This window comes from Typopeltis vanoorti, chromosome 5, assembly GCF_054136105.1.
Source record: "Typopeltis vanoorti isolate ZY-2024b chromosome 5, IOZ_Tvanoo_1.0, whole genome shotgun sequence".
NCBI classification, from domain to species: Eukaryota; Metazoa; Arthropoda; class Arachnida; order Uropygi; family Thelyphonidae; genus Typopeltis; species Typopeltis vanoorti.
Window position 1 is genome coordinate 59,983,996 of NC_143553.1, and position 17,197 is coordinate 60,001,192.

A 17,197-nucleotide genomic window follows, 5' to 3' on the forward strand; every position below is an offset into this window, starting at 1 on the left:
GGAATACCGCTGTTTATGACCTGTCATAAAAATTTCCTGCAAGCTGATTATAACAATGGGTGGTGATCCTCTGTTCTCAAAACTGAACGAAACATGTGTTGCAAATGTCAATGACCAATCAGCAAGGAAGTATAAAGAGAATTTTTCCAGTGAAATTGAAGATCAAGGTAGTCTATATCCGGTTCTCAAATCTAGTAATACTGAAGATTGTTTCTTCGCAACTTCATATTGCAGTATGGTATGTAAGTGCTTGTTTTGAAACTGGAGTGCCATGATTTTTTAAAAGTACTGTCTTTACCTTCTTCAATTAGTAGCTGCAGTAATTTAATTAATTTGTTTCTGTTTTCTGCTATTAGAATGGTATCATCAGCATATCTCAGATTGTTGTATTTTATATCATTGATATTAATTCCTATTTTTTGTTTTTCAATCTTTTTCATCACTGTCTCACTATAGATATTGAGTAGATTTGGTGAAAGGATGTAACTTTGTCTAACTCCTCTTTTTATTTCCACTACAGAAGTCTCAGAGATAAACAGCTGCATTTTCTGTTTGGTATAAATCATTTTTATAATCTTAAGTACATGATCTTCTATGTCTAATATATTGAACATTTTATTATGTTTTACCCAGTCAAAAGCCTTCTGAAAGTCTATGAAGCATATGTAAATGTTCCTATTTCTTTCAAGTGATCTTTCTATTAGTATTTTTAGTTCCAGGATAGTATTATGATTCCCATTCCTCTTCTGAAACCTTTTTGTTGTTCACTCAATTCACCACTTAAGGCTCTTTCAATTTGTTTGTTAACAATGGTTAAAATAATTTTAGATGCATGGAATATTAGGTTCACAGTTCTGTAATCCTCGCTCTGTGCATCATTTTTCTTTGGAATTGGTATGGATAGATGTTGTAAAAACTTCAGGTAATTGTATTGTTTTATAGATGTCCTGAATGGATTCCACTAAATAGTTCTTATTATTGCCAGTCAAAGCTTTCAGCAGCTCAGCCAGGATATTATCACACCAAGGGGATTTATTATTAGGAAGATTCTTAATTACGTGTTCTATCTCCTTTCTTCGGTAAAGTGATATCTGTTGTTATGTTTAACTTAAAGTGTCCTGAATCATCTAACATGTTACCATTATCATCATCATAGAGATCTGATAATTACTCCACCCATCTTCCATTTATCTTTTCCTTATCAATGATAGTTTCCATCTTTGTCCTTGATGTTATTAGACTGTGTACGTTTTGCTTTTCCATTAAGTTCTTTCACTTTCAGGAATGCTTCTCTGATTTTGTTCCTATTTTGTAATTCTTCTATCTCAGTGCACTGCCTATTTATCTAGTTTTCTTTCAGGAAAACTAGATAAATAGGCAGTGCAAAGAATCATAACTATTTGATTCTTTTATCCAAAGTTTTATATCTTAATCTTTCTTCTTCATTTGCTCCTCTTTTCGATGTTCTTTCATCGATAAGGTCGATTGCTTCTTATTATCCATGGTCCTACAGAGAATGAGAACACAGAGATCTTTATTACAGAAAATGATCCAGAGAAAGATGAGATTGGCAGGACATGTACTGAGATGTTCAGCAGGACAGTGGATACTAACAATTTTAGAAGGAAAAATTATGGGAAAAGGATTCAAGAGGCAAAAAACGAAGGACATGGCTTGAAGATATAAGATCATGGACAGGATCACATGGCTATGCAGAAACAAAAAGGGAAGCCACCAACAGAGAGAACTGGAAGGACATAGTGCTGCACCCTCTCACTGAGGAAGCTATATGAAGAAGAAGGCTATAGATTTAAATATTAACATGAATAAGAGACGAGGGACTTTGTTTAAATTTGCTGTTAAGAAATCTTGTATTAAAGGTGTTTGTGATGCAACAAATAGTGATTCATCCATCTTAAGCATACAGAGCAATCTCCAGGATGTACAAAAGGAGGGGAAAACTACCAGAACACAGAAAAAAAAAGTCTTCATTCACTCATAAGTACATGGACAGCTATTTAAACTTTGGTTTCATACAATACCCTCACAGTGACCAATTGCCATGACCTCAATGTGTCATTTGTGCTACTGTTCTTGCAAATGAAGCTATGAAGCCATCATGACTCACCTGACATCTCAACACAAAACATTCCAACTGAGTTCTTTATGCGTAAAAGAGATGCACTTAAAATAGAAAAGAAAATTATTTCCCAAGCTTCAACCACTGACATGTCACTTCTGACAGCATCCTATTTAATATCATTACAGATAGCTAAATATAAAAAACCATATTCCATTGGTGAAGAACTTATTAAGCTTTCTTTGATTGCTGCTTGTAATGAAGTATTAGGCCAGTCTGCTGCAAGTAAAATGAAAGACATCCCATTGTCAAATGAAACAGTTGAAAGGCAGATATCTGATATGGCAGAAGATACAAAAATGCAGCTCGTTGAAAAAATTAAAAAATCGAAATTGTTTGCGTTACAACTGGACAAATCTACAAATATTCAGAACAACAGCATTTTACTTACATATGTATAATATATTGATCATGATGAAAGTGGCATGAAGGAAGACATTTTAATTATTTTTGAATTATCTATGCACACTACCAGCAGTAAAATTTTGAAAGTTTTGAATGGTTTTATTGAAGAGAGAGGTCTCAGAGAAAAATTGCATTGGAGTTTGTACTGACAGCGCTGTCTGTCTTACAGGTAGAAATTCAGGTTTAGTCAGTAAAATTAAGGATATGGTTGGCAATAACTTATTGCAAATGCATTGCTACGTTCATAGGCAAAACCTAGCCTCCAAAAAAATGACACCTGAGCTTAATGAAGTCCTGTCCCATTATTTCCTGGATAAGAAATGGGTAGCCAGGCTGGCATATCTCATCGACATATTTTCTTACATAAACAAGTTGAATTTAAAACTTCAAGGTCCAGATACAGGGGTGCTTAAGGGTCAAAGCTGTATAACTGAGAGGAGACCTCCACATAGCCTTTAAAGGAATGCGGAGAACCGACCAGGGCTTCTGACCTAATGTCCAATCCTCACCTTCTCGTGGTGCACCCTGTTGGGTATCTACTTTGATACTGAACGAACAAGGATGGGCTGGCAATTTGGGATTTAGCCGACCAAATTGTATTCTTATTGGTTAAACCAAAATAAAAAATGATGGTACAACATGACAAAATTTCATGCCGGCTGGGGCGTCGCCCAGTTAAACAAGGCCCCCCGTTGTTTTCGCCAGGGAACCAGGGCGAACAGCGAAAAGTCAGCTACTGGAACAAATCTGAAAACAAACCCCAACTCAACATCACCAGAGTTAAAGATCGGTACTATCAACGTAAGAAGCCTGAATGGCAAAGAAATGGAGCTAACTGAGGAATTAGATAAGTACCAGATCGACATAATAGGGGTGACTGAAACAAAAAAGACCAAAACTGGTGAGATCTTTCTGAGCAATAAATACAAAATGTTATATTCAGGCAATGACAATCAAGGAAAAGAAGGAGTAGCCATAGTATTCAACACAAAATACGAGGCTAATCTTCTTGAATGGCAGTCAGTCTCAAGTAGAGTAATGTGGGCAAATATGAGAATGGGGAACTGGACAATGAGACTTATTTGTGCCTATGGTCCCACAGAAGGTTCTACTAAGATAGAAGTGGAGGAATTTTTTGAGGCTTTAGAAAAAGCAACTGACACAATGAAAAAGGAAAAGTTGGTCCTTGTTGGGGATCTAAATAATAGAGTAGGAAATGATTGTGAGACATACAAAAATATTTTGGGAAAATTTGGAGAAAAGAGCAAAGCTAATAATAATGGCAAATATCTGTGGGATTTCTGCTCAGGACATGGACTGGTTATTACTAACACCATGTTCCAACATAAAAATGTGCACAAATTCACATGGAGAGAAAAGGCTAGGAATAAGAAAAGTCTCATTGACTATGTTATTGTTGATAGTGATGTTTTCTCCCTGGTGCAGGACACCAGAGTGTACAGAGGATTTGAAATTGGAAGTGATCACTATTTAGTCTTGAGCAGGATAAAATTGAATTTCATATTGAAAAGAATAACATGTAAGAAAGTTTTAAAGCGAATAAAAGTTGAGCAGCTCTCAGATGTGAACTGTAGACTAAAATACAGAAATATTATTGAAAAGAAAATGAAAGAGTTTGAGAATAGGAATCAAACCTTGGAAATTCAGTGGCAAACTCTGAAGAAAACATTGATTGATTCTGCCAGAGAGGCATGTGGTGAGGTTGTGTGCAAGGATAAAAAAAATCAGAACTCCATGGTGGACACAGGAAGTTAAAGAGGCAGTGAAGGAAAAGAAGAAAGCATATCAAAAGTTCCTGGCAAATAAGTCAGCTTTTACTCTTACAGAGACAAATGTAAGAAAGCTAAACAGTGTGTAAAACTAGCTAAACAAAAGTCATGGGAGGACTTTGGCAAGAATATAGAAAATAAATATCAAGAAGGTGGCAAAATATTCTGGAGGTTGTTGAAGCTTAGGAATGGAGGAAAGAGTGCTGTAAAAGGAATTAGAGATGATAAAGGTGACATGAAAACGGGAGAAAAGATATCCTTGAAGTATGGGGTAATTACTTTGAAAAACTACTAAATGAAACAAGAATTGATGACAGCACAGTGGTAAAAAACACTGACCAGGCATGCAGTCAGGAATACATATCCATACTTGAAGTAGAAAAAGCCATCAAAGGCTTGAAATGTGGAAAGTCAGCAGGAGTAGATGATATTCGACCAGAAATGCTGAAGTATGGTGGTATAAGAGTCTTACAGTGGCTGCACTGCATAGTTCAGAAAGCCTGGACAGAGGGACGAATTCCCGATGATTGGAGTAGAGCTCTCATAGTACCCATATATAAAAAGGGAAATAAAACTGAATGTGAGAATTACAGAGGTATTTCCCTACTGAGTGTTCCTGGCAAGATCTATGCAAGTATACTTGAGAAACGGTTGAGAAGAATTGTGGAAGAAAGGCTTGGCGAAGAACAAGCTGGATTCAGGCCAAATAGAGGCTGTCAGGATCAGATCTTCACTTTACGACAAATAGTCGAGAAAGCATGGGAATATAACAAAGATCTGTATTTAAGTTTTGTCAATGTGGAAAAGGCATATGACAAGGTGCCAAGAGAGAAGCTATTCAATACGCTGCAGTTATATGGTGTCAATGGGGCATTATATCAAGCAATACTTAGTCTTTATTTGAGTTGTGAGTCAGCAGTTAGAATTGAAGGAAGTACAGGAAGATGGTTTAATGTTAAATCTGGTGTGAGGCAAGGATGTACATTATCCCCTCTGTTATTCATTATCTATATGGATCACATTATGAAGGAAAGTGGTATTAAACATGATATCAAAATTGGAGATGTTAATGTCAGCTCTTTGCTTTATGCGGATGATGTTATACTTCTAAATAAATCCGCTACAAGTCTGCAAGATTCTCTGACTAAATTGAATAGCTGTTGTAATAGATATGGTATGAAGGTCAGCAATAAAAAGACAAAGACAATGAAAATAGGCAGAATCATTGAAAATGTCAACTGTGCTGTGAATGGAGAACCTGTGGACCAAGTAAAACATTTCAGCTACTTAGGCACAATTTTTAGTGAAGATGGTAAACTAAATATAGAAATAGACAACAGAATCAGCAAAGCTGGTATCGTGGGAAGTCAATTGAATAAATTCATATGGAATAAGAAAGAAATTAGTCGGAACACTAAATTAGCTGTATACAAGACTGTGTTCAAACCAATTTTAACTTATGGATATGAGAGCTGGGTCAGAAGTAAAACACTTGACCAAAGACTAGAGACCGCAGATATGAGAGTCCTGAGAAAGATTAGAGGCGTGAACAGATGGCATCAATGGCAATATCATATTAAAAATGAGGATATTAGGAAAGAACTTGACATTGTCAGCATCCAGGAATGCGTTAGCAGAGCTAATCTCAGATGGTATGGTCACTTAAATAGAATGGGAGAGGAAAGATTAGCAAAACAAGTGTTCTCTGCCAAGTTAGCAGGAAAACGACTCAGAGGAAGACCAAGATATAGGTGGATTGATACGGTACAAAGTGCCTTAGACGATAAAAATATAAGATCTGATAATGTTGGAGTCTTGACAAGTAACAGACTGATTTGGAGGAAAATTGTAGATAGGAAGTTAGTAATGATGTAATTTTTTCATGTAGTACTGTCATATCCTGTACACCCCTTGAGGGTACATGGCAGGAATTTGATGATGATGATGATGATGATGATGATGATGATGAGGTCCAGATACAACAATATTTAATGCTTGGAACAAATCAAATCATTTAAAAATAAAGTCAGTCTCTGGCTTAATATGATTGCAAAAAGAAATAATGAAACGTTTCAGTCATACTTAGATTATATTATTGAAGCAGATGATTTCTATTCACAGAATTCAGTTTCAGATATTATTGCAGCCCACTCGAAGATGTTGTTGTTGTTTGAAAAGTATTATCCCAAATGTGAGGATCCCCAGAAGCAAAATATATGGATTGTGAACCCCTTTGTTGAACACAAAGACACAGCCCTTTCCCATGAAGAAACCCTTCAACTTATTTAATTATCATCATACAAAGGACTGGAAAGTACTTTTAATTCTATGAGTAATTTGAAATTCTGGATAAGAATGAAAAATGAATATCTGGATTTACATGAAATAGCAATGAGATTTCTTCTTTGTTTTTCCACTACATATCTTTGTGAAACTGCATTTTCTGCCATGACTGTGCTTAAAACGAAACAGAGGAACCGCTTACAAATTTCTGACTGTCTCCATTTAGCTATCACTTCAATTCATCCCAGAATTAACCACCTTACCGGCCATTATGGATCAAATACACATCCTCATATGCTTCATATCCATCATATATTTCAATGTAATATCAATGGTATTACAATTTTGATATGCATTTCGCATCCATGATAACCTTAACGTCTATAGACGTCTTGGCCGGTAGCGTGGTTAATAAGCTAACAGACAGAAAACAAGCAACGAAAGTCTCACTAGCCTAACTAAAATCTTTAAAGAACTCAGTTGTAATAAAAGAAACTAAGTTTAACTTTTACAATAACTTATAATTGCTGTGTTAAAATGCCATTTTTAAATTCAAAATAGTAATTAGTGTTGGAACTAGTGTTTAGAATTGGGAGATTCATACATTTTTATTTATTAAATTTCTTACTTTGCATATATAAATATTTGGCGTGTGTATGTGATAATAAGTGTTTTACCGACAAGTTGACATCCTTCTGGTGACTTCTTATAGTGAGTTGCAATACATAAATATTTTTCTCACTACTTTTTTTTTTAAAAACCAACATTATTAAAGTCAATTTAATAATACAATAATCAATTTTACACTGAATAATATTAGAAATATTGATAATCAGAATGGGATATGTCAATGAAAATCAGTACAAATTAATTTAATGATGTTAGCCTGAGGAAACTACAATATGGCACAAGATTTCATTAGTCCAGTGATTGATAACTAATTTAAATGTAATTTTATATTTGTCAACATGCCACACCGTATACATAAGTGTACTAATACTCTTTATGATTATGCCATAATTAATTATTAATATTTGTTAGTTTAATGTATGAACTTTAAATAAAAAAAAATTGGAACAGTATTTACAAGTAAATTTGTTGGAACCAGACCCTTGTCTTATACAAAAAGAATTTACTGGGCCCCGGTCTCACAAAGGTTGAGAACAACTGATATAGGGAATGATATAATGAAGAGATATTTCAGTTGTTTGCTGATGATGCAAAATCCAGGTAGACAATAGTTAATAAATGTGATGTAGATATCTTACGCGATTTAAATAAATTGGCATTGTGAGCAAAGAACAATTAAATGGTCTTCAATTTCATGTTGCAAAATTAAAGGCTATGCACTTCAGGATGAAAAGATTACATACTGGGTATCACATTGGTGGTATAGGATTGCAGAAATTAATGAGGCTAGCGATTTGTTAGTAATGGTGGACAAAGAGTCAAAGTTCACAATGTAGAAGTTGCAAAATATCTCAAAGGATTATTTGGATGTTGAAAAAACACACTGACAAGTAAAGATAGAGATAATAATCTCCCTATTTATAAGGCTATGATTTGAATGCTTCTTGAATATTGTGCACAGATTTATCATCTGGATTTCTGGGTGATCAGGAAATGGTGGACAGCATCCAGAGAGAAGTGACTAAGCTGGTTAGGTCTATGGAATGCTTCTTATAACAGATTGAAGGTGTGTGCGGATTGCAAAGTTTAGTTGATAGGCAGGAAAGAGACAACATGACAGAAAGTACTAAAGGTGTACTACAAGATTGACACAAAATAATTTTTTCAGTAGAGAACAAGAAGTTGCATAGGGACTAGATTTTTTGTTTGGAAATAAATGAATGGAATGGATTGCCAGTAATTGTGAGTTATCTGACAGTGAATGAGTTTAAGGAGAAGTACAGTAGGTATTGTGTATATAAATTTTAGTGTTAGTTTCATGCAGTGAGTCTTCCAATGCTATGGAGTGTACAATATATTATGATAGTGCTACATGAAAAACTTACATCATTTACTAACTTCCTATCAACAATTTTCCTCCAAATCAATCTGTTATCTGTCAAGACATCATTATTATCAGATCTTATATTTCTGTCTTGTAAGGCACTTTTTACTGTATCAATCCACCTACATTTTGGTCTTCCTCTGGGTCTTTTTTCCTGCCAACTAGAGAGAGCACTTGTTTTACTAATCTTCCTCTCCCATTCTGTTTAAGTGACCATACCACCTGAGATTAGCTTTGCGAATGCATTCCTGTATGCTGACAATGTCTTTCTTTCCTAATATCCTCATTTTTAATATGATATTGCCATTGATGCCATCTGTTCATGCCCCTAATCTTTCTCAGGATTCTCTGCTGTCTCTAGTCTTTGGCCAAGTGTTTTACTTCTAACCCAGCTCTGAGATCCATAAGTCAGAATTGGTTTGAACACTGTCTTGTATACAGCTAATTTCTCTCTTATTCCATATAAATTTATTCAGTTGACTTCCTACCATACCAGCTTTGTTGATTCTGTTGTCTATTTCCATATTTAATTTACCATTTTCACTAAAAATCATGCCTAAGTAACTGAAATGTTTTACTTGTTCTATAGGTTTTCCATTCACAGTTGAGTTGATATTTTCAATGCTTTTGCCTATTTTCATTGTCTTTGTCTTGTTATTGCTGACCTTCATACCACATTTATTACAAGAGTTATTCAATTTAGTCAGGAAATTTTGCAGACTTCTAGCAGATTTATTTAGAAGTATAACATCATCCACATAAAACAAAGAGCTGACATTAACATCTCCAATTTTGATATCTGGTTTAATACCACTTTTCTTCACAATGTGATCCATATAGATAATGAATAGCAGAGGGGGTAATGTACATCCTTGTCTGACACCAGGTTTAACATCAAACCATCGTCCTGTATTTTTTTCAATTCTAACTGCTGACCTACAACTCAAATAAAGACTAAGTATTGCTTGATATAATGCCCCACTGACATCATACAACTATAGCATTTTGAATAGCTCCTCTCTTGGCACCTTGTCATATGCCTTTTCCAGATCGACAAAACTTAAATACAGATCATTGTTATATTCCCATGATTTCTCAACTATTTGTTGTAAAGTGAAAATCTGATCCTGACAGCCTCTATTTGGCCTGAATCTAACTTATTCTTCACCAAGCTTCTCTTCCACAATCCTTCTCAACCGTTTCTGAAGTATACTTGCATATATCTTGCCAGAAACACTCAGTAATGAAATATATCTGTAATTCTCACATTCAGTTTTATTTCCCTTTTTATATATGGATACCATGAAAGCTCTAGTCCGATCATCGGGAATTCATCCCTCTGTCCAAGCCTTCTGAACTATGCAGTACAGCCACTGTAAGACTTTTATACCTCCATCCTTGAGCATTTCAAAAGAAGGGAAAAGAGGCTGAGGATGTCCTAAAAGGAAGTGGAGTGATGAATTGTCAAATTTTGTTGGGGAAAGTTGGTCAACCATTGCCATGAACAGAGAAAGGTGAAAGAGCTGGAGGAGGCCTTCGTCCACTAGTAGACAGAAAACGACTGAAAAGAAGAAGACTTGAGCATTTCTGGTTGAATATCATCTACTCATGCTGCCTTTCCACATTTCAGGCTTTTGATGAATTTTTCTTCAAGTATGGATATTGATTCCTGACTGTATTCCTGGTTCAGTGTTTTTTTACCACTGTGCTGTCATCACTGCTTGTTTCATTTAGCAATTTTTCAAAGTAATTATCCAAACTTCAAGGATATCTTTTTCTCATGTTTTCATGTCACCTTTACCATCTCTAATTCCTTAAACAGCACTCTTTCCTCCATTTCTGAGTTTCTTCAACAGCCTCCAGAATATTTTGCCACCTTTCTGATAATTATTTTCTATGTCTTACCAAAGTCCTCCCATGACTTGTTTAGCTTTCTTACATTTGTCTCTGTATTCTCTAAGAGCAAACTGACTTATTTGCCAGGAACTTTTGATATGCTTTCTTCTTTTCCTTCACTGCCTCTTTAACTTCCTGTGTCCACCATGGAGTTCTGATTTTTCTATCCTTGCAGACAATCTCACCACATGCCTCTCTGGCTGAATAAATCAGGATTTTCTTCAAGGCTTGCCACTGAATCTCCAAGGTTTGGTTCCTGTTCTCAAACTCTTTCATTTTTTCTTCAATCATGTTTGTGTATTTTAGTCTATAGTTCACATCTGAGAGCTGCTCAACTTTTATTTGCTTTAAAACTTTCTTACATGTTCTTGTTTTCAATATGAAATTCAATTTTATCCTGTTCAAGACTAAATGGTGATCATTTCCAATTTCAAATCCTCTGTACACTCTAGTGTCTTGCACCAGTGAGAAAACATCAGTATCAACAATAACATAGTCAGTGAGACTTTTCTTATTCCTTACCTCTTCTCTCCATGTGAATTTATGAACATTTTTATGAATACGAATTTTTAGTCTGAAGGCTCATCGTGGGAGACTCAAACTGTCCACAAAATCTATCATAGTTCTCCTTGATTAACAGAACAAAACACTCACAACTGACTCTGGCAACTCATTCCACTCATTCACAACTCTCCAAGCAAAAAAATCTTGTCCTGACATGCCTATCAACCCCCACCTTTTATTCAACTTCTAAGAATGACCTCTTTTTCTATCCCCTTCTAGCCAAGTGCTGAAACATTTCCCCTGCATTAGTCCTATAAAACTCTTTAAGCAACTTAAATGTTTCTATCATATCCTTTCTTTTTCTCCTATCAACCAACTTGTGCAATCTTCATGCCCTCAATCTGTCCTCATAGGGAACATTTCACAGACCACTTTCCTCTGAATCTTCTCCACTGTTTCATCTCCAAGAAAGCCAGAAGACCAGACCTGAGCACAGCAATCCAGATGTGATGGTATCAAGGCCTTATAAAGAGGAATAACAACTTCCTTATCTCTATTTGTTAGTGTGTATTCTTCAATAGCCAAGTAATCTTATGGGCCACCTTAGCAATATATACTTTAAACTTTAACTCTCTGTCTATCACCACCCCTAAATCTCTAGCTTCATCTATTTCTGGAATACAGTTCTATCAATGTGGTACACAGCATGTAATATATTTATCCCAAAATGCATAGCTTTACATTTCTCCACATTGAACTGATATCATTATTTTTTGCCCATACTTGATAGCCTATTCCTGTAAGCTCACATCAGTAATAAAAACCACGTTCTCATCTTAAACCAGCTTTGTTTTTTCACTATATCATTTCAGGAAATTACAACGTACTAGGATATACATTAAAATAAATTTTAATATATTTCTATATTTCGGCAACGTCACGCTGCCATTTTCAAGAACTTATGTACAAGATACGTGCACGCAGGCACAGCAAAAACAATAAATGAGCAAGAAGAATGAAGCTATTATTTCTCCTAAAGTCCTGATGGTGCCCTCTAGCGGGCGATGTTGGTATTCTTGGGCGATTGGGCTGGAGGTCTTCTGATGTAGGTTTCCCAAATTTAAGGAAGTCTCATGCAGCCAAATTTGTTGAGGTTTGGCTCATTTTTTAGGGCTGAAGCTGATTCTATGAAAAGCCTTTCATATCTGTATTTGCTACGGTGTATTATCCTGGCTTTTTTCCACCGTATTCTATGGCAGGTATCCAGAGCATGGTCAGCAAGATCAGAGTGGCTGTATTGGTGAAACCGGATGTAGTCCTTGTGTTCTGAAATTCTGATATTCGATGTCCTGCCTGTTTGGCCGAAGTAGGACAGCTTACAGCTGCAAGGGACCTGGTACACCCCAGGTAGGTATGGGGGGGGGGGGGTCTTTTGTTGAGCGGATAAGGGATGCCAATTTTTTATATGGTTTGTAACAAGAAGTTATGTTTTTTTAGGATTTTTGTGATTTTTTCTGAGGTGCCTCGGATGTAAGATATGATGATGGATTTAGAGTAATCCTTGTTGTGAGGGGGAGGGGGGGTTGTGATTACTCTAAATCCATCACCATACCTTACATCCGAGGCACCTCAGAAAAAATCACTAAAATCCTAAAAAAACATAACTAAACTTCGGCCAAACAGGCAGGACAGCAAATATCAGAATTTCAGAACACAAAGGACTACATCCGGTTTCACCAATACAGCTACTCTGGTCTTGCTGACCATGCTCTGGATACCTGCCATAGAATACGGTGGAAAAAAGCCAGGATAATACACCGTAGCAAATACAGATATGAAAGGCTTTTCATAGAATCAGCTTCAGCCCTAAGAAACAAGCCAAACCTCAACAAATTTGACTGCATGAGACTTCCTCAAATTTGGGAAACCTACATCAGAAGACCTCCAGCCCAATCACCCAAGAATACCAACATCGCCCGCTAGAGGGCACCATCAGGACTTTAGGAGAAATAATAGCTTCATTCTTCTTGCTCATTTATTGTTTTTGCTGTGCCTGCGTGCATGTATCTTGTACATAAGTTCTTGAAAATGGCAGCGTGACGTTGCCGAAATATAGAAATATATTAAAATTTATTTTAATGTATATCCTAGTACGTTGTAATTTCCTGAAATAATATAGTGAAAATGCATAACCAATGTCTAAGCCTTTCCACAAGAATTACAATAAACCAGCTTTGGTCACCATATATCAAAGACTGATATTAATATATTAAGCCATGGTTTCCCAAACTTTTCCTACGATGGAACACTTCACAAATACTGAAATTTTAATGGAACACCTTTGTTAGAGTCGAATATCATTGGTCTCGTATTTAACATAAAGCTAAGCGCGCACACTATCACCAAAGCAGGCTGTATCACATCGCAAAAATGCAACAGTGCACACTACAGGCATGCCAGGCCACAATGCATTGCATTGACCTTGCTTGTGACCCCACATTTTCTAGAATAGATACCTCTGTACTTCACTTGCGCTCGGAAGTGTTAACAACCGTGGGCAGCTGTCAGCCAGCGCACGTTGGCCTTAATAGTACAATACACATGCAAAGTGAGGAGCTCCTGATTTTCAAACATGTTTAAACTTATCGCAGCATTTTAAAACCCATTCCAGGTTCATATTAATTTTGATAATTTTTCAAGGAACACTTATTCACATTCTGTGGAACACCAGTGTTCCTCAGAACATAGTTTGGGAAACCCTGAATTAGGCTATGAGCAAAAGCACACAGCACATCACAACAATGAGCAACAAATCTAATGTCTCAATGCCATATTCAACACCTTGTTTATGTTCATTCAATGTATGAGAGTTATCAATTTAGAAATCTCTCTACTAATACCTTTTTTCTATTTGTATTTAATCTGAAGATATACACAAGATGTACAACAAATTAATAATTAAACAAATGTTTTTCTTTTCAATACATTGCACATGATGCTTGCAGACAAAATAAGTAGAGGAATTCTAGTTCAAATCCTGTCTAAAGTGCCAAGGTATATTTATACGGGCTTTTCAACTAAAAGTGAGTTAGCTTTCACATAGTAAAAGAGTTTCTTCCTCCCCACATACTGCTTTTAAAAACAGATGTGGCAGGAGTGCACATATGGTTGAGAAATATAATGACCCCCGGTATAATCCTAAACACAGTCAACATATTAGTTATTCTTTTGGAAAAGCTTTGCTGTATAAATATATTTGTTTTATAAATAAATTGGGAAGAGGATACAGCATGTAGTAGTAAGGGAATGGAATTTCTGAAATTATTGAGAGACAAATACCTCTGGCAACATGTAGTAGAAGAAACAAGAGGCTTAAGAGCTTCAGATTTGATCCTGACATCAGAGAATCTGATTATGAATTAGAGAAATAGAAACTGAAATGAAATATACTTAGAGTGAAAAAAGAAAACAAGATTTAAAGTGGATAATTATTAATATCGAATGAGAACTGCAATAAAAAGGTTATGGAAAAAGTATAAGGAGTGGGGTGGAGAGTATTTCCATGAGGAATATAATACTCAGGAAAATGACTAGCATGGCACGGAAGGCAAAACAAACATGAAAAGAGATAGTCCTGAGCTCCAAGGAAAATTCAAAGGAATTCTTTCATTATGTGGCTAGTAGGAAGAGAAATGAATGTGGAAAAATGACATTGTTAGATAGAAATGGGAGTGAATAAATTGTCTTCTGATGCAGAAGATATAGTGGAATTGATTAATGATCACTTTGTTGGAATATTTTATCCTGGAAAGAGGGTTTTATTACTAGATGGATTGGATGGGTTCAACATTGGAAGTGCAAGAGGACAGTGTGTTACAAATACCAAATTCTCTGGATATCAATAAGGGAATGGAATTTCACCACATATTTTTAGAGAATGTGCTAAGGAACTGACAGCTATGTTGACTTGGCTTTTTAATGAGTGTGTGACTATGGGGAAAGGTGTCCAAAGAGTGGAAGAAGGGTAAGATCCATTGCATAAGGTTGATGGTAGAATGGAAGTGTCAAATTGTAGGTCAGTTTTTATTTCTTCTGCAGCTGTTAAGATATTGGAAAAATTAGTGAGTGATCATATACAGCATGAGGCAGATGGAGGTAATATAATCTTATCTATAAGAGCCAGCATGGATTTGCTAAGGGACACTCTTCTTTTATTAATCTAATTGCCTTTTATAATAAAGTAACAAGAGCAATTGATGAGGGAAAGACATGTATTGCCTTTTTGATTTACAAATGCATTTGTCACAGTGCAACATGGTAAGCTGATATTGCAGTTATATCATATGTGTATGGATATCAAGTTATTTGATGGAATTGGCTGTCTGATAGGTATCAAAGAGTTGTGGACAAGGGAGCAGTATCAAGGAAGCAGGTCTCAAGAGAGGACTCCCTATGGCTCAGTATTGTGACTTGTATTAAGTTTTATATTCAATGACATTGTCAATGGATTGCAAGGAATTATTCAATTGTTTGCAGTGAAGCTGGGAAGGGTTATTAGTAATAATGCTAATGTGATACCCCTTCAGGGGATGATTTGAATAAGCAGGAGAGTTGGGCAAATAAATGGTGATACCAGCATGATGCAACGAAATGTAAAGTCTTGAAGTTTGGTATCCATTGATGGGAAGCTGCATGTTCTGTTGGAGGAAGTGGAAAAAGCAAATGACCTTAGGGTGATGATTGATAGAAAGTTGAAGTTTAGGTGACATATGGCAAAGATGGTGAAGATAACCCAGAGGATTGCTGCAACTGAGAAGGCTGTTGACCAGCACAGATAGAAGAGTTGTGGTTCCATTGTATAAATTTCTGATCAGATGACACCTGGATTACTGTGGTCAGATGTGGTCACCAGAATTTGAAGGAGATAAATTAACCTTGGAGGGGATATAAAGGCAAATAACAAAAATGATATGAGGACTGTAGAATGTTTGCTATGAGGATCAACTGAAGACATGCAGACTCTCTCCTTCACTAGAAGAAGGAGAGATGATATGATTGATGCATTTTAACTTGAGTAATAGTTGCAGGATTGACAGTGGAGAGTTCTTTCGTATGGTAGATCATGAGTAAGAGTGAGGGACCATAAGAGGGTGAGTAATTGCTTTTTTTTGCATGGAAGGTTGTTAGACCATGGAATGTATAACTTGATAGGTTAGTGAGAGCACAAACAGTGAATTAATTTAAAGAATGGTGCGATAGTCTTTGTGTTGTTTAAGATGGGCCTCCTACAATTAGTTTTATGACTATGGCAGTCCTGAATATTAATATTAAATAGTGCATAAGTAGTTTATTGAGGATGGATATAAAATGATTGGGTTACCTCATCCAATAAAATGAAAAAAAAAAAAAAAACATTATTTACTAATCCAGTTCAAGTCAGAACTTAATCCAGTGCATACCATGAAAAAAAGTTGAGGCTCACAAATTATACAGAACTCCAAATACTATATTATCACAGAAACAATTATATTTTCATATCTGCTTATAATGTTCTTATTTATACAGGAATGGTAGAGAAAAAAATGAAGCATTTGATTACAAGTACCTTAAAATAGAATAATATCATACTTATTTTTCTGGGAACATTTTTTTCAGTGAGTTCAAGTGTTTATAGTATTTGGAGTTGTGTATAATTTATGTTATTTGTAAAGTCTGTTACCTAATTTTTGTAGTATATATTTGGCACTACTTTAGTAATGAAAAAGAAGCAATTGCTGATGTATTGCATTCAACAATTTCAAAAGTGATGCCTACTTGAGAATATTAAGATGTCATTGTCAGAGAGAGTGACCCTACTTAAGTGGAAAAGCTGAAGAAGAAGATTGTCAGAGAGAGAGAGAGAGTGACATCATTTTCTACCTTATAAAGTGATATACTGAGATGTAACTAGCAGCAGCAGTAGATCTGCTGCCTAGAGTTCCATTAAAATTTAGATTTGGTAGTAATAATAACCAGTCTAAAATAATTCAAAGAGGCTCTCAAAGAAACATATAACTTAACTGCTCTACCCATTACTGTAAAATTGTTCAAATGCCTTCTTGCAGTAATGCAGATGCAGCAAAGGGGCACTGACCTGTGAAAAATGTCATATAATTCTTCCATTTT